Source organism: Watersipora subatra, chromosome 7, assembly GCF_963576615.1.
Source record: "Watersipora subatra chromosome 7, tzWatSuba1.1, whole genome shotgun sequence".
Lineage (NCBI taxonomy): Eukaryota > Metazoa > Bryozoa > Gymnolaemata > Cheilostomatida > Watersiporidae > Watersipora > Watersipora subatra.
Genome location: NC_088714.1, coordinates 39379732 through 39396195, shown reverse-complemented (window position 1 = coordinate 39396195; position 16464 = coordinate 39379732).

The following is a 16464-nucleotide window of genomic DNA, read 5'->3' as shown; positions in this document are numbered from 1 at the left end:
CTCAGGCAGATTGCTTAGAATGCACTTGTACTGGGAATATTCACTCATAGATCTGCCTCCGTGTGTCATACACTGAATGTTCTTGACTAGGGTAAATGGTGTTCTACAGCGTTAGTATATTTCCAGTGTCCTGTCTGCTAGCAATCTAGTATGGCATGTTTGATAGGAGTGGATCTGCAGTGCACCAGCACATGCGCTGGGTAGATACCACTGGTTGTCAAGGTATTATAATTGACAATAATGGTACTCCTATAAGTGTTTATTAAGTCCTTCCCTCTGCAGTTTTGTTCCAGATCCGGTAGATCCCGACCGACTGCATTGGATTTCTGTACCATCTTTACTCCGTATGTAGTAAAAATGAATTGACAGAAATTCATAGAGTCATAGAGCAAATCCTTACAGCATTTCTCACTGCATACGGTCAACAACTGTTTATGGATGAAGTATAATTGTCTAAGGCATTTTAAGACTTCCATGCGAGTGTCACAAATATATGGGCTTTGTCTTATGGTAATGTCACGGACACTCTTAGAGGAATTGTTCTATGCTTGTCATACAGCAAGGAACTGTTATATGCTTGTCATACAGCAAGGATTGGTTATATGCTGGTCATACAGCAAGGAATTGTTATATGATTGTCATACAGCAAAGAATTGTTATATGCTTGTCATACAGCAAGGAATTGTTATATGCTTGTCATACAGCAAGGAATTGTTATATGCTTGTCATACAGCAAGGAATTGTTATATGCTTATTATATACAGCGAGGAATTGTTATATGATTATTATACAGCAAGGAATTGTTATGTGTTATTGTTATATTATTATCAAAACTTTTATATATAGGCCTACTAAAAATTTCAGTTTCTGCAGATGTATTCAAAAAGTTGTCTTTGTCACATTTGTGAATTTAATTTTTTGAGTATAACCATTATATGTGTACACTTGTTTCCCTTTGTCACTTGCTTTTAGTTTCTCAAATATTGTACCTTATCAAACTGTTCAATGACAATCAAATGACTCTATTAAAATTACAATGAAAGTAAGTTCATTAAAATCTTTAATTTTATTATGTTCAATGGCAGCTGTATAAATTTATAGATCGCTCTCCAGCTTTAGTTGAGACTGTCGCAATGATCATTGATATGGTAAGCATTTGCGAGATCAATCATTGCAGTTCGATTTTACCTGGTCTTGTTCTACCGACATGAATAGCCATGCATTTGCATTTCACATCTGCGAGAGCAGTTTAGCTTACATATGCATAGCTTATGAGCATCCATTTCAGCAAAGAATGTAACCATTGGCGTCATCTATCCAAGTTTCTACAAATACCTACTTTCCATGCCAAGGTTGGGTTACCCGTGTGCAAGATTTATAAATCAAAAGCACAGTTTGCAGGCTGATGCCTGCTGTCTTCCTTTTTTGTTTTATCACCAACCACCAGCGGAAGATATCTCATAATACCATATCAACGGTATTTGTTTTCAGGTGTCACTTACTCATATTGAGGTGATAGTTGCATGCACTCCACCGCAACTGCGCATTCCTGCCATCTTCGGATGCGTAGCCGAGGTAAACGAAACCATCCAATGGTTAACCAGAGCCTAGTTCATGTTCCTTAACATCCTTACCTCTTGCATATATATCAGCTGGTTTCCTTGTTAGCAACAAGTCCGCATGATAGAATCTATTACCCGCTCAGCTCACAATTCAGCCTTCTTTAAACACCATCTCTGACAGTTAACTGCAGCTAATACAGAAATAAACATGACTGACAGCAATAAATAACACAAATAGCTCCAATTGTTGTAAATATACATTCTAGTTATCAACGGGTAGGACTTGCTGAGTCATGGACGTTTATCCACGATGTTTCACTCGAACAGCTCTCACTTGATGACAAGCTTGTTAAGTATTCTGGCAACTGCTAGATATGCAAATCTCCTTTTTCTGACATTTACCTCAGTCAGAACTGTATTAGCTGCTCGCACTTACGAGATAGCGGTACAGGTTGATGTTTCCTTGTAGTTAGCACTCAATGCTAGCGGGTTACCATGGTTGGTAGGAGTAGGATGAACCTGCAGAGCATCCGGTAGAGGTGTGTGTGTGCAGCTGTGACGGATGTTGATAGATCGGTTAATGATGATAGCGTTTGGCTGTCCTATATTTTTCATTCTCATGTAGTATTAGAAAAACCTTTCAAGTCAAGTTATTGCATTTAATATTTCTATACTTTATCGGTCTTGGGACGAGCCCATGAGAGGAATGAAGGATAAAGAACAATTTATAACCTAGTAAGCGTTTTAAGCCTTCCATCTTCTCTTCAAGAGAACTAGGGTGTATAAGCCATAAAAGCCCTTGTCTTATCCCCGTTAGGGGACTGATGCTGCTGATGTAGTGAACCTTATTTCGACCTTTGTTACTGTGATAAATCCAGTGTTATGAGTTGACAAGCAGCATTATGCTTTGTTTAAATAAAAAAATTATTTCCTCACCCTTCATAACCCAAGTAAGGGGTAATATCTATTCAAGTTTGGGTCTTCTACCAGAGACCTTGGGAGTTTGAATCCTTACCCAAAGATCTTAGCTGTTCTCCATAAAGCCCTTTTTCTGAAACGGCCGTCTGTTGAATGTTACAGGTGTAATGGATTGCGGGCAACTGCCTTTAAAGTTGTACCCGGTCCGTTACTACTTGTTGTTATTGACTATGCTCGCCACTGAGTGTTGTGTTGCGTAGTCCGGACAACGGCCTTGTTAATATATTGTAGTCCGGTTTTGTGTCCTTAAAATAGATACCGGGTCGTATCCAGATTACCCTCCAGGATAATCCGGTTTAATAAATAAGACTGTTGCGGGTAAATATTGGTATTTTATCGTATCGTGTCCAAACACCCACTGTCCTCTATAAAGTTCGAGCCTCTTTTATATATAACCAATTGCGGAAAAAAAATAGGTAAACTTACCCGGACAGGGAGAAAACTAACTAAAGGCCGTGTCGGCCAAAATCCGTCTCGGCCATAGTTCGTGTTCCGGGTGATAATATGATGTGATAAAATGATAATATTGTTAGTTCAATATAAAAATATATACAGTAATTTACATAATTTCATGAGTACAGTTTAAATATAATTTACATACTATTATTAATACACAAACAAAACGTAAATGAAACAATAAGAATGAAAGTGTTATCGTGTTCTTTTAGCCACGGTACTTATTTGTAGATCGACGGCTATTGGGTTTCATTACACAGTTCATTACACAGGTAGTGTATTTGATGTGCAAGTGTTATTGCACCCAATACTCCAGTGACTACCGAAACTAAAGTTGTTCTCACATGCCAGCACTTTTAAATGCATACCGTAAAACTTCTATTGAAACGCCATGGAGCTTAAAGGTTGACTTGCAACAAAATTCACATTACAGTTATTTAGTATCAAAAGATTCACCATGTCTTACTCTGTTGTGTTGTAGGTGCCAAGTGTGTGGAAAAGTGATTACAGGCTCTTAAAAGCTCAAAAACGAAAAGCCGCTGTAGATTGGAATCTATTTATTTCTCTGACGTAACCACGTAATTTGGTTATCGTCTTGTCACGTATGTTCTCACGTGAATTGAAGGGCCAATACAAAGCTCAATATAAAACTTATCGTAGTACTAGTTTATGACAAACACTTCGGGTTTTACCGAAGACCCCGTATCAAGTATAGATACTCGCTACTTTACAGTTTGTTTTTCGGCCTGGTCTAATCGGCAAGTCGTAATCTGATCATGTGACCCAGTACTTCGCAAATAATTTCTGCAGCACTTTTCGATTAGCACAAGTGACCAACAGGCTCGTCATGATTATCAGACAATGATATGTACTCCTTCAAGATAAGGCTAAAAAATCAAACGAGTTTTTACGGTAAGTTATAAGATATCACTGCTAAAAGTGACAGCATTACAATGACGATAAAACAGACGCGTAAGAACAATAGACATAGTTTTATTGAATGCGTGAAGTATATTTGTGAAAATATTTTGACGAATAAGGTTGCAAGAAAGTGTAAACAGAAACCATCTCTCACAACTACATCACATTTGAGCCATTTCGGAAAGGGAATCCAAACTACAGCAGTCTCGTGTGGCTGCGATTTTCTGTTCGTTTTTGAGCTTTTAAGAGCTTGTATTCACCTTTCCACATAATTTGCACCTACAACACAACAGAGTAAAACACGGTGAATCTTTTCATATCAAATAACTGTAATATGAATTTTGTTGCAAGTCAACCTTTAAAGGTTGACTTGCAACAAAATTCACATTCCAGTTATTTGGTATCAAAAGATTCACCATGTTTTACTCTGTTGTGTTGTAGATGCAAAATATGTGGGAATGTGATTACAAGCTTTTAAAAGCTAAAAGACGAACAGTTAATCGCAGCCACATGAGACCGCCGTAGTTTGGATTATCTTTCCGAAATGGCTCAAATGTGACGTAGTTGTAGTAGATGGTTTCTGTTTACACTTTCATGCAACCTCATCCGTTGAAATATTTTCACAAATATACTTCACGCATTCAATAAAACCATGTCTATTGTTCTTACGCGTCGGTTTTATCGTCATTGTAATGCTGTCACTTTTAGCAGTGATATCTTATAACTTACCGGAAAAATTCATTTAATTTTTTAACCTTACCTCAAAGGAGTACATATCATTGTCTGATAATCATGACAAGCCTGTTGGTCACCCGTGATAATCGAAAAAAAAAGCGGATACATAAACACTATGTTTCCATGGTGCGCAGTACTGCGAAGCAGCCCCCTCCGAAGTCGAGGGGATTGTACGTTTCCATGCTGCGCAGTGGTTTTCAGCAAATACCGCAAATTAGCCAGAGAAGAGAAATTGTATAAATCGAATCGCCTGATGGAGAAATAGAATCGATCACGGATACCGAACGTCATAAACAGTTTTTTTTATTATTCTGTCGTCATTATACTTTTATTTACAATACACATTCACAAGGTTTTACAAACCTTAACACACTTTTTACATAGTAATATATTTTTAATAAGTATTTTTAAGTAATATATTATTTAAACGTTAATTTAGGACTTGCCACCTATTTTTCGAAGTGTTGGCATCGATAACAAAGTCCAGGAAAGTAATCACCTTATCATCCTCGTGAATGCAGACTATAATTAAGTTTATGTGAAAGAAGATCGGAAGAATAGTAAAAAAACAAGATTAGCAGAACAACCTTTGTACTAGTTTATGGCCATCGAAAAATCTGTCTCCACGGCATGAGAGCTATGCGCAGCCACTGCGCAGCCACTGCGCAGTCGCTGTTTCCTTGCTGCGAATTTGCACTGGCTTCGCACTGATCAGTGCGCAGTGATTTCAGTGCGAAGACGCCGTTTCCATGATTCGGAGATAGCGCAACTCCGAAGCACTGCGCATCATGGAAACATAGTGATTGATAAAATGTCACAAATAGGCTCGTGGCTTGGCGTCCGCTACAACAGACATCCGCTTTACGATGGCATCACGCAAGCAAAGAAAAGCGTGGAAACCTTCTGACAAACTTAAAGTACTCGAGGAAATCGAAGCAGGACAAAAGCTATCAGCATTATCAAAAAGAGAAAATCTTCCACAAAGTACAGTGTCAACATGGATTAAACAAAAAGAAAGAATAAGATCGTTATGTGACCAAAATTCATCAAGGCTAAGAGATCGTTCAACGTCGCACGATAATTTGGATGGTGTATTATTGACTTGGTTTAGACAAGTGCGTAGTGAAGGCGTACCTATCGATGGGCCAATTTTGTTAGAAAAGGCTAACAAGTTTTTAAGGACTATAATAACTGTTTAAAATCTATTTCTACAATAAGTCACACTGTTGATCTTTGTCAAAAAAATAACTTGTCACAGACTACACTCGATAAGTTTTTTAAATGAAACAACTGATCAGATGTGAAGCGTGCTTTTTTGCATTGGTCATAAATGTTTACTTATGTCCAGTTTAAAAATTATCAGAAAGAATAGATATTTTTCTATTGGGCTGAGATTTGTTTGCAGTTTTAGGTGATGTGACTGACAAGACGTTTTAAGATTAAAATTGGCAAAATTGATCTCGAGTAAAACACTCAGAAGAAAAAATGTCTTCTGAGCGTTTTAACCGCGATTAGGTTTTGCCAATTTTAATCTGAAAAAGTTCTGGCAATCACATCACCAGTCACAACACACAAATCTCAAGTGCATAAAAATATCTATACTTTCTGATAAATACTTTAAAACTCTACATCAGATGCCCTTTAACTTACAACAAACAACCTATACTTTAGTTTTATATATACATGTAGTTTGTATATGTATCTACTGATACATACATTCACTTGTGACTGTGCTCTGATAACTTGAACGCTCTGATAACTCAAACACTTTCGCTCGGTCCCGTGAAGTTTGAATTATCCATGTTTCACTGTATATATAATTATCCCCCGACCAAACGAGTGGAGCGAAGTTTGAGAGTTTTTATGATAAATGCATGTGCACACAACTTACGAAAATTATTCATCAACAACGTCGCAAACCCTTGTATCGAAATCTCATCAACAAATTTAACCACTTTTTTGTAGAGTCGTTAAAGTATAATAATGATACAAAACACATATAAGCCTATTTGAATATGTTACCAAGTCTTTGAAAATTGTCGACATATTCCTAAACCTTACCCATCTGATCGGATTATACACAAATAGACAGATTAATTTGGCCGAAAATCTTTATTAAAACTGGCCAAGCCTTACTTTTATCAAAATTAAGACCGGCAAACGAAACGCCGAGCTACAGAGAACAGAACCATTGAGTCGTGCGTAATTCACGAAAAAATAACGTGCAAATTTCACCAGTCGATAGCATTGTCGAATTGCCAAAGGTTTCTGTAATTAACGTAGAAGTACAGAAATCGTTTCTTTTTTTTCGATTTCAAAGTAACTGACATTTTGGAAACTTTTGAGTACTTTGGTATTCTAACTGATGTCCAAAGCAGTGAAAGTAAAGGAAATGACGATGATATTTTTTTCTAACAATTTTTATGAGATCATCACAATTTCTTGATATTGTTAGCTATGAGGTTTTGAAATGTAAACAAAATTGTGCATTGGTTTTCTATTATTACTGTATTACTATATTAATAGTATTGGTTATTCTAATAATATCAGTACATTTTACTTCTAATATTGCATTTCTCCTATTGCAGGGGAGAGATATAAACATATAATCTTTTCCTTTCATTATTGCTGTTTGTCATGACCAAACACTTTTTTAAATAGATTCTCGGAAAATCTATATAAATATCACAACTTCTTGATATTGTTAGCTATGACGTTTGGAATTGTAAAGAAAATTGTGCATTGGTTTTCTATTATTACTATATTAATATTATTGGTTATTCTAATAATATCAGTGCATTTTACTTCTAATATTGGCCAATATTGCATTTCTCCTATTGCAGGAGGAGAGATATAAACATATAATCTTTTCCTTTCATTATTGCTGTTTGTTGTATATAATAACACCCACACCCAGTACATTACAGCTACCATTGCAGTTATCCTATTGCACTGCAGTGCCATTTGACTGCTAATATTGCATTTCTCAACCATCAGTACCCTTTCTTTTTTCCAATATCACTTTGGTCGTGGGCTGTATGACAGGGGAATTTCTAGTATATGTCTATATATATATAGATATATAATTATATATACGTTCATATATAAACACATACATACATTTACCACATATATTTATGCAATTGTCTCCAAAACAGTCACTTAGTTTATTAGATGTTTGCTCAGAATGTTTAAATATAGAAAGATTTGTACACAAACCCAGACCCTGATTGTTGTAACGTTGTGTCGTACATTATGATCACCCGCATACGTAGACTTCAATTTCACCATATTTAAACTGAAAATGTCAAATTACGCATTATTGTATTTGGAATAAATTTGTGTCAGATTGAAGAGGTCAAGGAATAAAGTACAGAGATGAGAGAGAGCTCTTGACCTTTTCATTACTACCAACAATAAGGCGATAGCCCTAGTGCCCTGATGTCCTGGTGCACTGATGTCTAGCCCTAGTGCCCTGATGTCCTGGTGTCCTGATATCGCAATACAGCAAATAGAGACTGTCATAACCACCATCACTGGCTTATCGTTACACAGGGAAAAGGTATCTAGCTGAAGATTTTAACACAATATTTGATAAGATAGACATAGCCTACATAGCATATGTATTTACATATATATCTATGCATTTTGCCTATCAGCCTATGAGCTGCTATAACTAGATCTGATAGCGTGCATCTGGTCTCGTTTCGCCATCCGTCAACACGTGTTCTGATAAGATTAAAAGACGTCTATTTCTGCCTTGAGGGTAATTGATAAACACCTCGTTGTAATCTCTGTCAACCTGATGTGACACCTCCCCCTTTCGCACCAACTCCAGCAACTCTAAAAGTATTCTATCAACTTTCAACATTGTTTACTCCGTTAGATGGTCACAGATCTTTCCTGCTAAATTTGAAACTGATGTGAGGCAACTCAAGTGCCCCTCACCTAAGGTCTGTAGATCAGAACGCTAATAGATGTTTGTCACTATATGCCTTCAGAGAATATTCGAAGCACAAGCAAGGATCGATTCTATAATGGTCTTGGACTCAAAGAGTGACCGAAAATGCAACCTACTCCTGGCAAGAACTCCCAATAACGGTGGCATAAATTGTTTTAATGATTTCCGTAAGATGACATTTTGTTCTTGTTAGTAAAGATTTGACTAAGATTTAACTGCCATCACTCAGTGCATCTTCTGAGCACCTCTCCCAAGAGACTCGTAGAATATCAACCAACCCCTCCTCAACGCCGCGCACCCTCTCATTTCTAAACACACACAGCTGCACTTCCATTCTAGTATCCTTTTGATGGGAACTAAGGGAATAACTTATGCTACCAGATCAACCATCCACTCTCATCACACCTCATGGTCACGGGTTACAATACATGTAGGGCTTACATATATTAGTGATCAGAGAGCACCTGCAATCTGTTCTTCATTCATGCATGAAAAATTCATAACTCACAAGCTCTTAGGCTATTTACAATCTACAGGCTATTTACAACTCTCACCTACAGAAAAATTTGACCTAGACTGTTGTTAGGAAGGCCAATGTTTTAGGGCACTGATGTTGGTACGAAGCCTCCAGCCGATGGTCCATTGCCTATACAGACCAAACCTACATGCCAATCACTTCAAACAACTCAGTTGCTGCCTCAATAGCACCTTGCCTGTCTTTTCCTAAGCCCATGAAATAATACATTCACAGCTAAATTTGACAGACCCGTTTTATTACTATTATTGTCAAAAATAACTTTCTTAACTTCTGAAAATTACAAAGTTGGTTCGTTTCCTAACATATACACTAATACCCAATCGATATCTAAGCATTCTTAACGACCGCTACTAAAGGTGTATTATAGCCAACCCATTAGAAATCTTAATTTTTGAACCATCTTTGTGCCTCTATCTGTAAGCTCTGGACAATATATGACATGAATATACAGACTTGTATATAATATAATATAATATAATATAATATATGACATGAATATACAGACTTGTATATAATATAATATAATATAATATATGACATGAATATACAGACTTGTATATAATATAATATATGACATGAATATACAGACTTGTATATAATATAATATATGACATGAATATACAGACTTGTATATAATATAATATAATATATGACATGAATATACAGACTTGTATATAATATAATATAATATATGACATGAATATACAGACTTGTATATAATATAATATAATATATGACATGAATATACAGACTTGTATATAATATAATATAATATATGACATGAATATACAGACTTGTATATAATATAATATAATATATGACATGAATATACAGACTTGTATATAATATAATATAATATATGACATGAATATACAGACTTGTAGCTTTTAGTAACCTTGAAGATGAACTCATACAAGTGTTCTGTAGATTTCATCAGAAAGTATCGGTATTTTTCTATCAATTGCGATCGTTTTTGAATGTTTGGGTAATCTGATTGCCAGGATGTTTCAAGATTAGAAATAAGATGAGATTTAAAAATTTAGCCAATAGTCGGAGCATTACATCCATCACGTTGCTCTAAAGGAAAATAACGATCTAAACTGAGTTGCTTAGGCCTATTATTTTTCGTAGTAAAAAATGCTTGGATGAGATCATTTGGTGGTAACCATTCTTGTCAATAACCTTGCCCTTGAAGACAATCGCACACAAAATTTTGTAGATTCCATCCGAAAGTATCGGTATTTTTCTATCATTTGAGATTGTTTTTGATGTTTGAGGTCATTTGATTGCCAGGATGTTTCAAGATTAAAATCGATAAAATTTGATCGCGGTTAAAAGCTCAGAAGGAAAATGCGTGCAAAATGGCGTCACTAGTTATTATAGTTGCTATAGATGATATAAGGTATTGCGTTCAAGTTGAAGCGTTGCGCATCTTTATTCCGTCGGTCTCTTTGCAACTATAGATGTCATAATCACATTTTCACTCGATCTGAGCATTTTAATCTTGATCAGTTTTTATCGATTTTAATCTTGAAACATCATAGCAGTCAGATCAACTCAAACATCAAAAACAATCCCCAATGATAGAAAAATACTGTTGCTTTCGGATAAAATCAACGAAACCCTTGTGTAAGTTTATTTTTGTACAAACATCGACAAAAGAACACAAATTTAGTACGCTTCATATGAAATCTTTTGCTTCTCAATAAAATTATATAGTGACTGAGTAGACAATAGTAGCAGGTAAAATGGTTATAGACATATCACTGTTATCAACATGGTCATGCTTTCTCTTATATCAGCCAAAGATCTTGCTGTAATATCTGATAGTCTGCTGCGATACAACTGTTAATGCTAAACTAGAAACAGGGAAATCTTACCTCAACCCCGAAGACCTCGAAGACAAGCGATTGCATTATACAATTTTATATTGAGGGTGTCCAATCACAGCAATAAACAAAAAGTAAGTGTTGTAGCCAAATTATTCAACCGCACAATTTTACCACAAAAACATTAGAAAAAAATATGCAAGTGCTATGTTTAGCTTTTCTCGCCTGGAGCCAGAATTTAAATGTCACAAAGTTTTTTATAGGTGATAATTAAGTTTAAATATAAAAATGTGTAGCCTTCCCCAAAATCCTTTTAAAGCATTTTGATTACTTTCAAAAAACATAAAACTGATATATAAAATTACCATAAATATCTTTAAATTGATTGATCTACATTAGATTTGTGAAAGAGTAGCGTCTACGACTAACTACATAAGTACAGTAAGTGTGTAAGTACATTAAGTAGAGTAAGTAGGACTACATTAAGTTTAGAGAAGTACAGTAAGCATAGTAAGTACAGTAAGTGTGTAAGTGTAGTACGTAGAGTACGTACGTTAAGTCTAGTAAGTACAGCTAGTAATATATTTAAATTTCTTTTTTGAAAAAGCAGCAATAATTCAACTAATATCTAAATTTGCTGACTTTCAAACAATGGCAAAATACTCTTGCTCTGATCAATAAACAGTATTACTAATACTCTTGCTCTGATCAATAAACAGTATTACTAATACTCTTGCTCTGATCAATAAACAGTATTACTAATAGTCTGAATTTCTTTAGCAATGCACGGTCACAAACATGAACGAATGAATTAATAAATGAATAAACAAATGAAAACGCATTATTAATTATAAATCTGATAAGACATGTTTTTATGATAAATATTTAGGCTGTATTGTACAAAGTTTCCTCAGGCAGCACAAGATGACACAGTGGTGCTGCGTTGTACAAAACATAAATATGTTTATACATATTGACAAAATGCATAGCCAATGTATACTGAAGGTAATTTCTGTGGCTATATTTAAAATATACGTCAACAAAAATATTGGCCAAAGAGGATTTGCCATAGCCGTGTGATGACCCAAGATGTCCTTGCTAAACTTTCTGCAATCGTTATTGAACTATTGTCAGAGTGTTTGTTATTTATTATGGGCCATCAAAAGTTGTGTTACAAAATTATTGGTAAAGATATTTGTTAGAAAAATTTTGCATACTGTAAATGAAATTCAGCCAGGTACAAAAACAGTTTCGGTTGAAAATCTGTGAAACCAAAGAACAACATTCAGTTTTAATAGCCTTCTTATTAAATTTATTAGTACCAAAATAATTATTTGAAATGTTTCATGAACAGTTCCTATTGACACCGGTAGCCTTTGCATATCTATTGCAGGTACATGTAAGAATTCATATGTCCATATATGAATAGTTGCTTGTGTGAAACCCTGTTGCGCTCATTTGGAAGCAAATATTAAACTTCACTGAAAGCAGATCAAAATGGACTTGGTATTACATTCATAGAAAATCAACTCCTCTGGCCAGTCAAAGATGAGTCTGTCTTTTCTGACATTGACCGGTAGATAAGCGTAGACACGACTCATCAGCACTGGGTTACACATATGGTATGTGTAGCAATTGCTTTAACCGTATTGGGATGCTTGGAGTTTATCTTCATTTTAAAAATGTTTAATTTTTAGCAGTTTCTATATTATTAAATATCTATTCAAGAGCTAACCAACATATTAACAGTAGAAAATTTTTAACGCAACCAGAATTGTAACTCATTTCAGATTGTTGGTAGCCATATCTTAAAATTTTTTTAAAATGTCATCAATTGTAATCTTTATGATAGATGTAGCTCATGTTCAGTGCAAACTTGTTTATATAATGAAAAGGGCCTAAAAACTCAGTGTGTTTATTTATGAGAGTTTTGCAAATGTTACTTTATAGTCGGCGTATAGTCGGCGTATAGTCGGCGTATAGTGAGCGTATAGTCGGCGTATAGTCGGCGTATAGTGAGCGTGTAGTCGGCGTGTAGTCGGCGTGTAGTCGGCGTGTAGTCGGCGTGTAGTCGGCGTATAGTCGGCGTGTAGTCGGCGTATAGTGAGCGTGTAGTCGGCGTGTATTCAGTATAGGCCTATAGTTAGTGTATAGTTAGTGTATAATTGTTTAAGTAACCAATACTAAGATTTTTCATAGGGTGTAATTTTATTTCTTTTTTCTTCGCGTTTTATACTTTGTGTCAAGCAACTATTTACATCGATGGAAAATCAATGTATCTACCATGTAAGACTGATTAAAAACAGAAAACTTGGCATATTGCCATGTTTGTGTACTTAAACAATTCTTCTACAATAAACAACAAGGATTTTTAAATTCGTCACAGTATTTCTGCAATAGCGTTTAATGATATTTTGTTGCGATTGCATAAGATGAAAGGCTCCTACTGATTGGTCCGTTTCTTAAACATAAGTAATAATTTAAATACTTGTACATTTTCTTTACTCAGATAAATACTCTTTTGTTTCTAAACCATTTCAACTTACCAAAGAAGGCATCAAAGCCTTATGTACCGGTATGTATAACCTTATGTACCGGTATGTATAACCTTATGTACCGGTATGTATAACCTTATGTACCGGTATGTATAACCTTATGTACCGGTATGTACAACCTTATGTACCGGTATGTATAACCTTATGTACCGGTATGTATAACCTTATGTACCGGTATGTATAACCTTATGTACCGGTATGTATAACCTTATGTACCGGTATGTATAATCTTATGTACCGGTATGTATAACCTTATGTACCGGTATGTACAACCTTATGTACCGGTATGTATAACCTTTTATTGGCATCAGTAATCATCAACAGAAAATGAGAAGACCGAAAGCAGGAATTATCAAGTAAGTTGAACAAAGGTTTTTTTCAACTCAAAAAACTCAACTCAGTTTTTTTTTAAAACTGATAATCTAGTAGTATTGCTGGAGTCGGGATAGTGAATTGTGGGTTGTAGTAACAGAAAGTTCATAATCTAGTAGTATTGCTGGAGTCGGGATAGTGAATTGTGGGTTGTAGTAACAGAAAGTTCATAAACTGAAACATACGGTCGTGGATGTAGTATGTTGAGGTCACGGGATAGAAAATGATGTTTGTCATATGTCATGTAAATGTCATATAAATACAAATATTCTAGACATAGTTCATGCAGGATTTTGAAACCCATAACACAAATTCAAAAGTGAGCATGTTTGGGATAAGGCTATGCGTTTAAAGATTTTGCCTTATAATGGTAGCGTATAGCTATAATAATGGCAGTGTATATGTTATAATGGCAGTGTATATGTTATAATGGCAGTGTATATGTTATAATGGCAGTGTAAATGTTATAATGGCAGTGTATATGTTATAATTGCAGTGTATATATTATAATGGCAGTGTATATGTTATAATGGCAGTGTATATGTTATAATGGCAGTGTATATGTTATAATGGCAGTGTATATGTTATAATGGCAGTGTATATGTTATAATGGCAGTGTATATGTTATAATGGCAGTGTATATGTTATAATGGCAGTGTATATGTTATAATGGCAGTGTATATGTTATAATGGCAGTGTATATGTTATAATGGCAGTGTATATGTTATAATGGCAGTGTATATGTTATAATGGCAGTGTATATGTTATAATGGCAGTGTATATGTTATAATGGCAGTGTATATGTTATAATGGCAGTGTATATGTTATAATGGCAGTGTATATGTTATAATGGCAGTGTATATGTTATAATGGCAGTGTATATGTTATAATGGCAGTGTATATGTTATAATGGCTGTGTATATGTTATAATGGCAGTGTATATGTTATAATGGCAGTGTATATGTTATAATGGCAGTGTATATGTTATAATGGCAGTGTATATGTTATAATGGCAGTGTATATGTTATAATGGCAGTGTATATGTTATAATGGCAGTGTATATGTTATAATGGCAGTGTATATGTTATAATGGCAGTGTATATGTTATAATGGCAGTGTATATGTTATAATGGCAGTGTATATGTTATAATGGCAGTGTATATGTTATAATGGCAGTGTATATGTATCAAAGTTATCAAAGTTCAACTTGCACAAACCTTTAGTAGATTTCATCGCAAAGTATCGGTATTTTTCTGCCAGGATATTTCAAGATTAGAATCGACAAAATTTGATTGCGGTTAAAATGCTTAGATCAAGCGAAAGTGCAATTATGACGTTTATAGTTGTAAAGAGATCAACAGAAACTTGAATACATTAGTCGATATCAATTATAGCAACGATAGCAAGTAGCGACACCATTTCAGCATGCATTTTTCTTCTGTGCATTTTAACCGCGATCAAGTTTTGTCGATTTTGATATTGAAACATTTTTGCAGTCGGATCACCGCAGACATAAAAAACAACTGCAAATGATAAAAAAATATGGATACTTTCTGATAAAATCTAGTAAATTTTTGTGCCAGTTAATCTTTAGAATAAACAAGATTAAGTTAATCGTTAAATAAACAAGATTAAGTTAATCGTTAAATAAACAAGATTAAGTTAATCGTTAAATAAACAAGATTAAGTTAATCGTTAAATAAACAAGATTAAGTTAATCGTTAAATAAACAAGATTAAGTTAATCGTTAAATAAACAAGATTAAGTTAATCGTTAAATAAACAAGATTAAGTTAATCTTTAGAATAAACAAGATTCATAAAGCTATTGCTTGCTAGAGAGCGAGAGGGCTAACCAACCAGGTGCATACGTCTCCAACAAAAGATACAAGCGTGTCAGTCATGCCTATGGACTCTAGTCACACCTCGCGATCAGCCACTACGCTGTGCTGACACCTGGTGCAGTCTCGCGATTAGACAAGAAAGGTGAGAAGTATTGATTCAACGACCTCGCAGACAGCTCTATGTTTTCAGTCTGCGCCGATGAGCTTCATGTTAACAAAGTCCAGATTTGTTGGCTACAATATATCTCAGTTCTGGTAAACCCAGTAGAATGATAGAGATGGAAGAATGGACTAGGTGGTGCAGCCTCAGAGTTGCCTCAGAGTAGCTTGGTGGATATATTGTGGGAGTCTATGTTGATTTATATGAGCCAATTTTCCAGTCAGCGGAAGCGTGTCATGTATTCGCTGCTATTTTTTACATCGCCCTCAAGCACAGCTGATCTACTAGCGGCCATTATAGGTAGTGTTTAACATCTATGATAAATAAAAATTATTTGGAATGATGCTGTGCTGGTAAAATTTCATCAATCAGGTAAGGAACTACACTGTTTGGGCAACTATAGCCAAAATCCAACAACCTTATTCAATGCGCTTCTACTCACAACTTAAACTGTTTTAATAGAGACAACTTTGTCACTGTGTGTTACAGAAATAAAAGCAAGATTAGCAAATCTTGCTTTATTTTGTGTTAAAGTGTTTCCTTCGACGCTTGTTG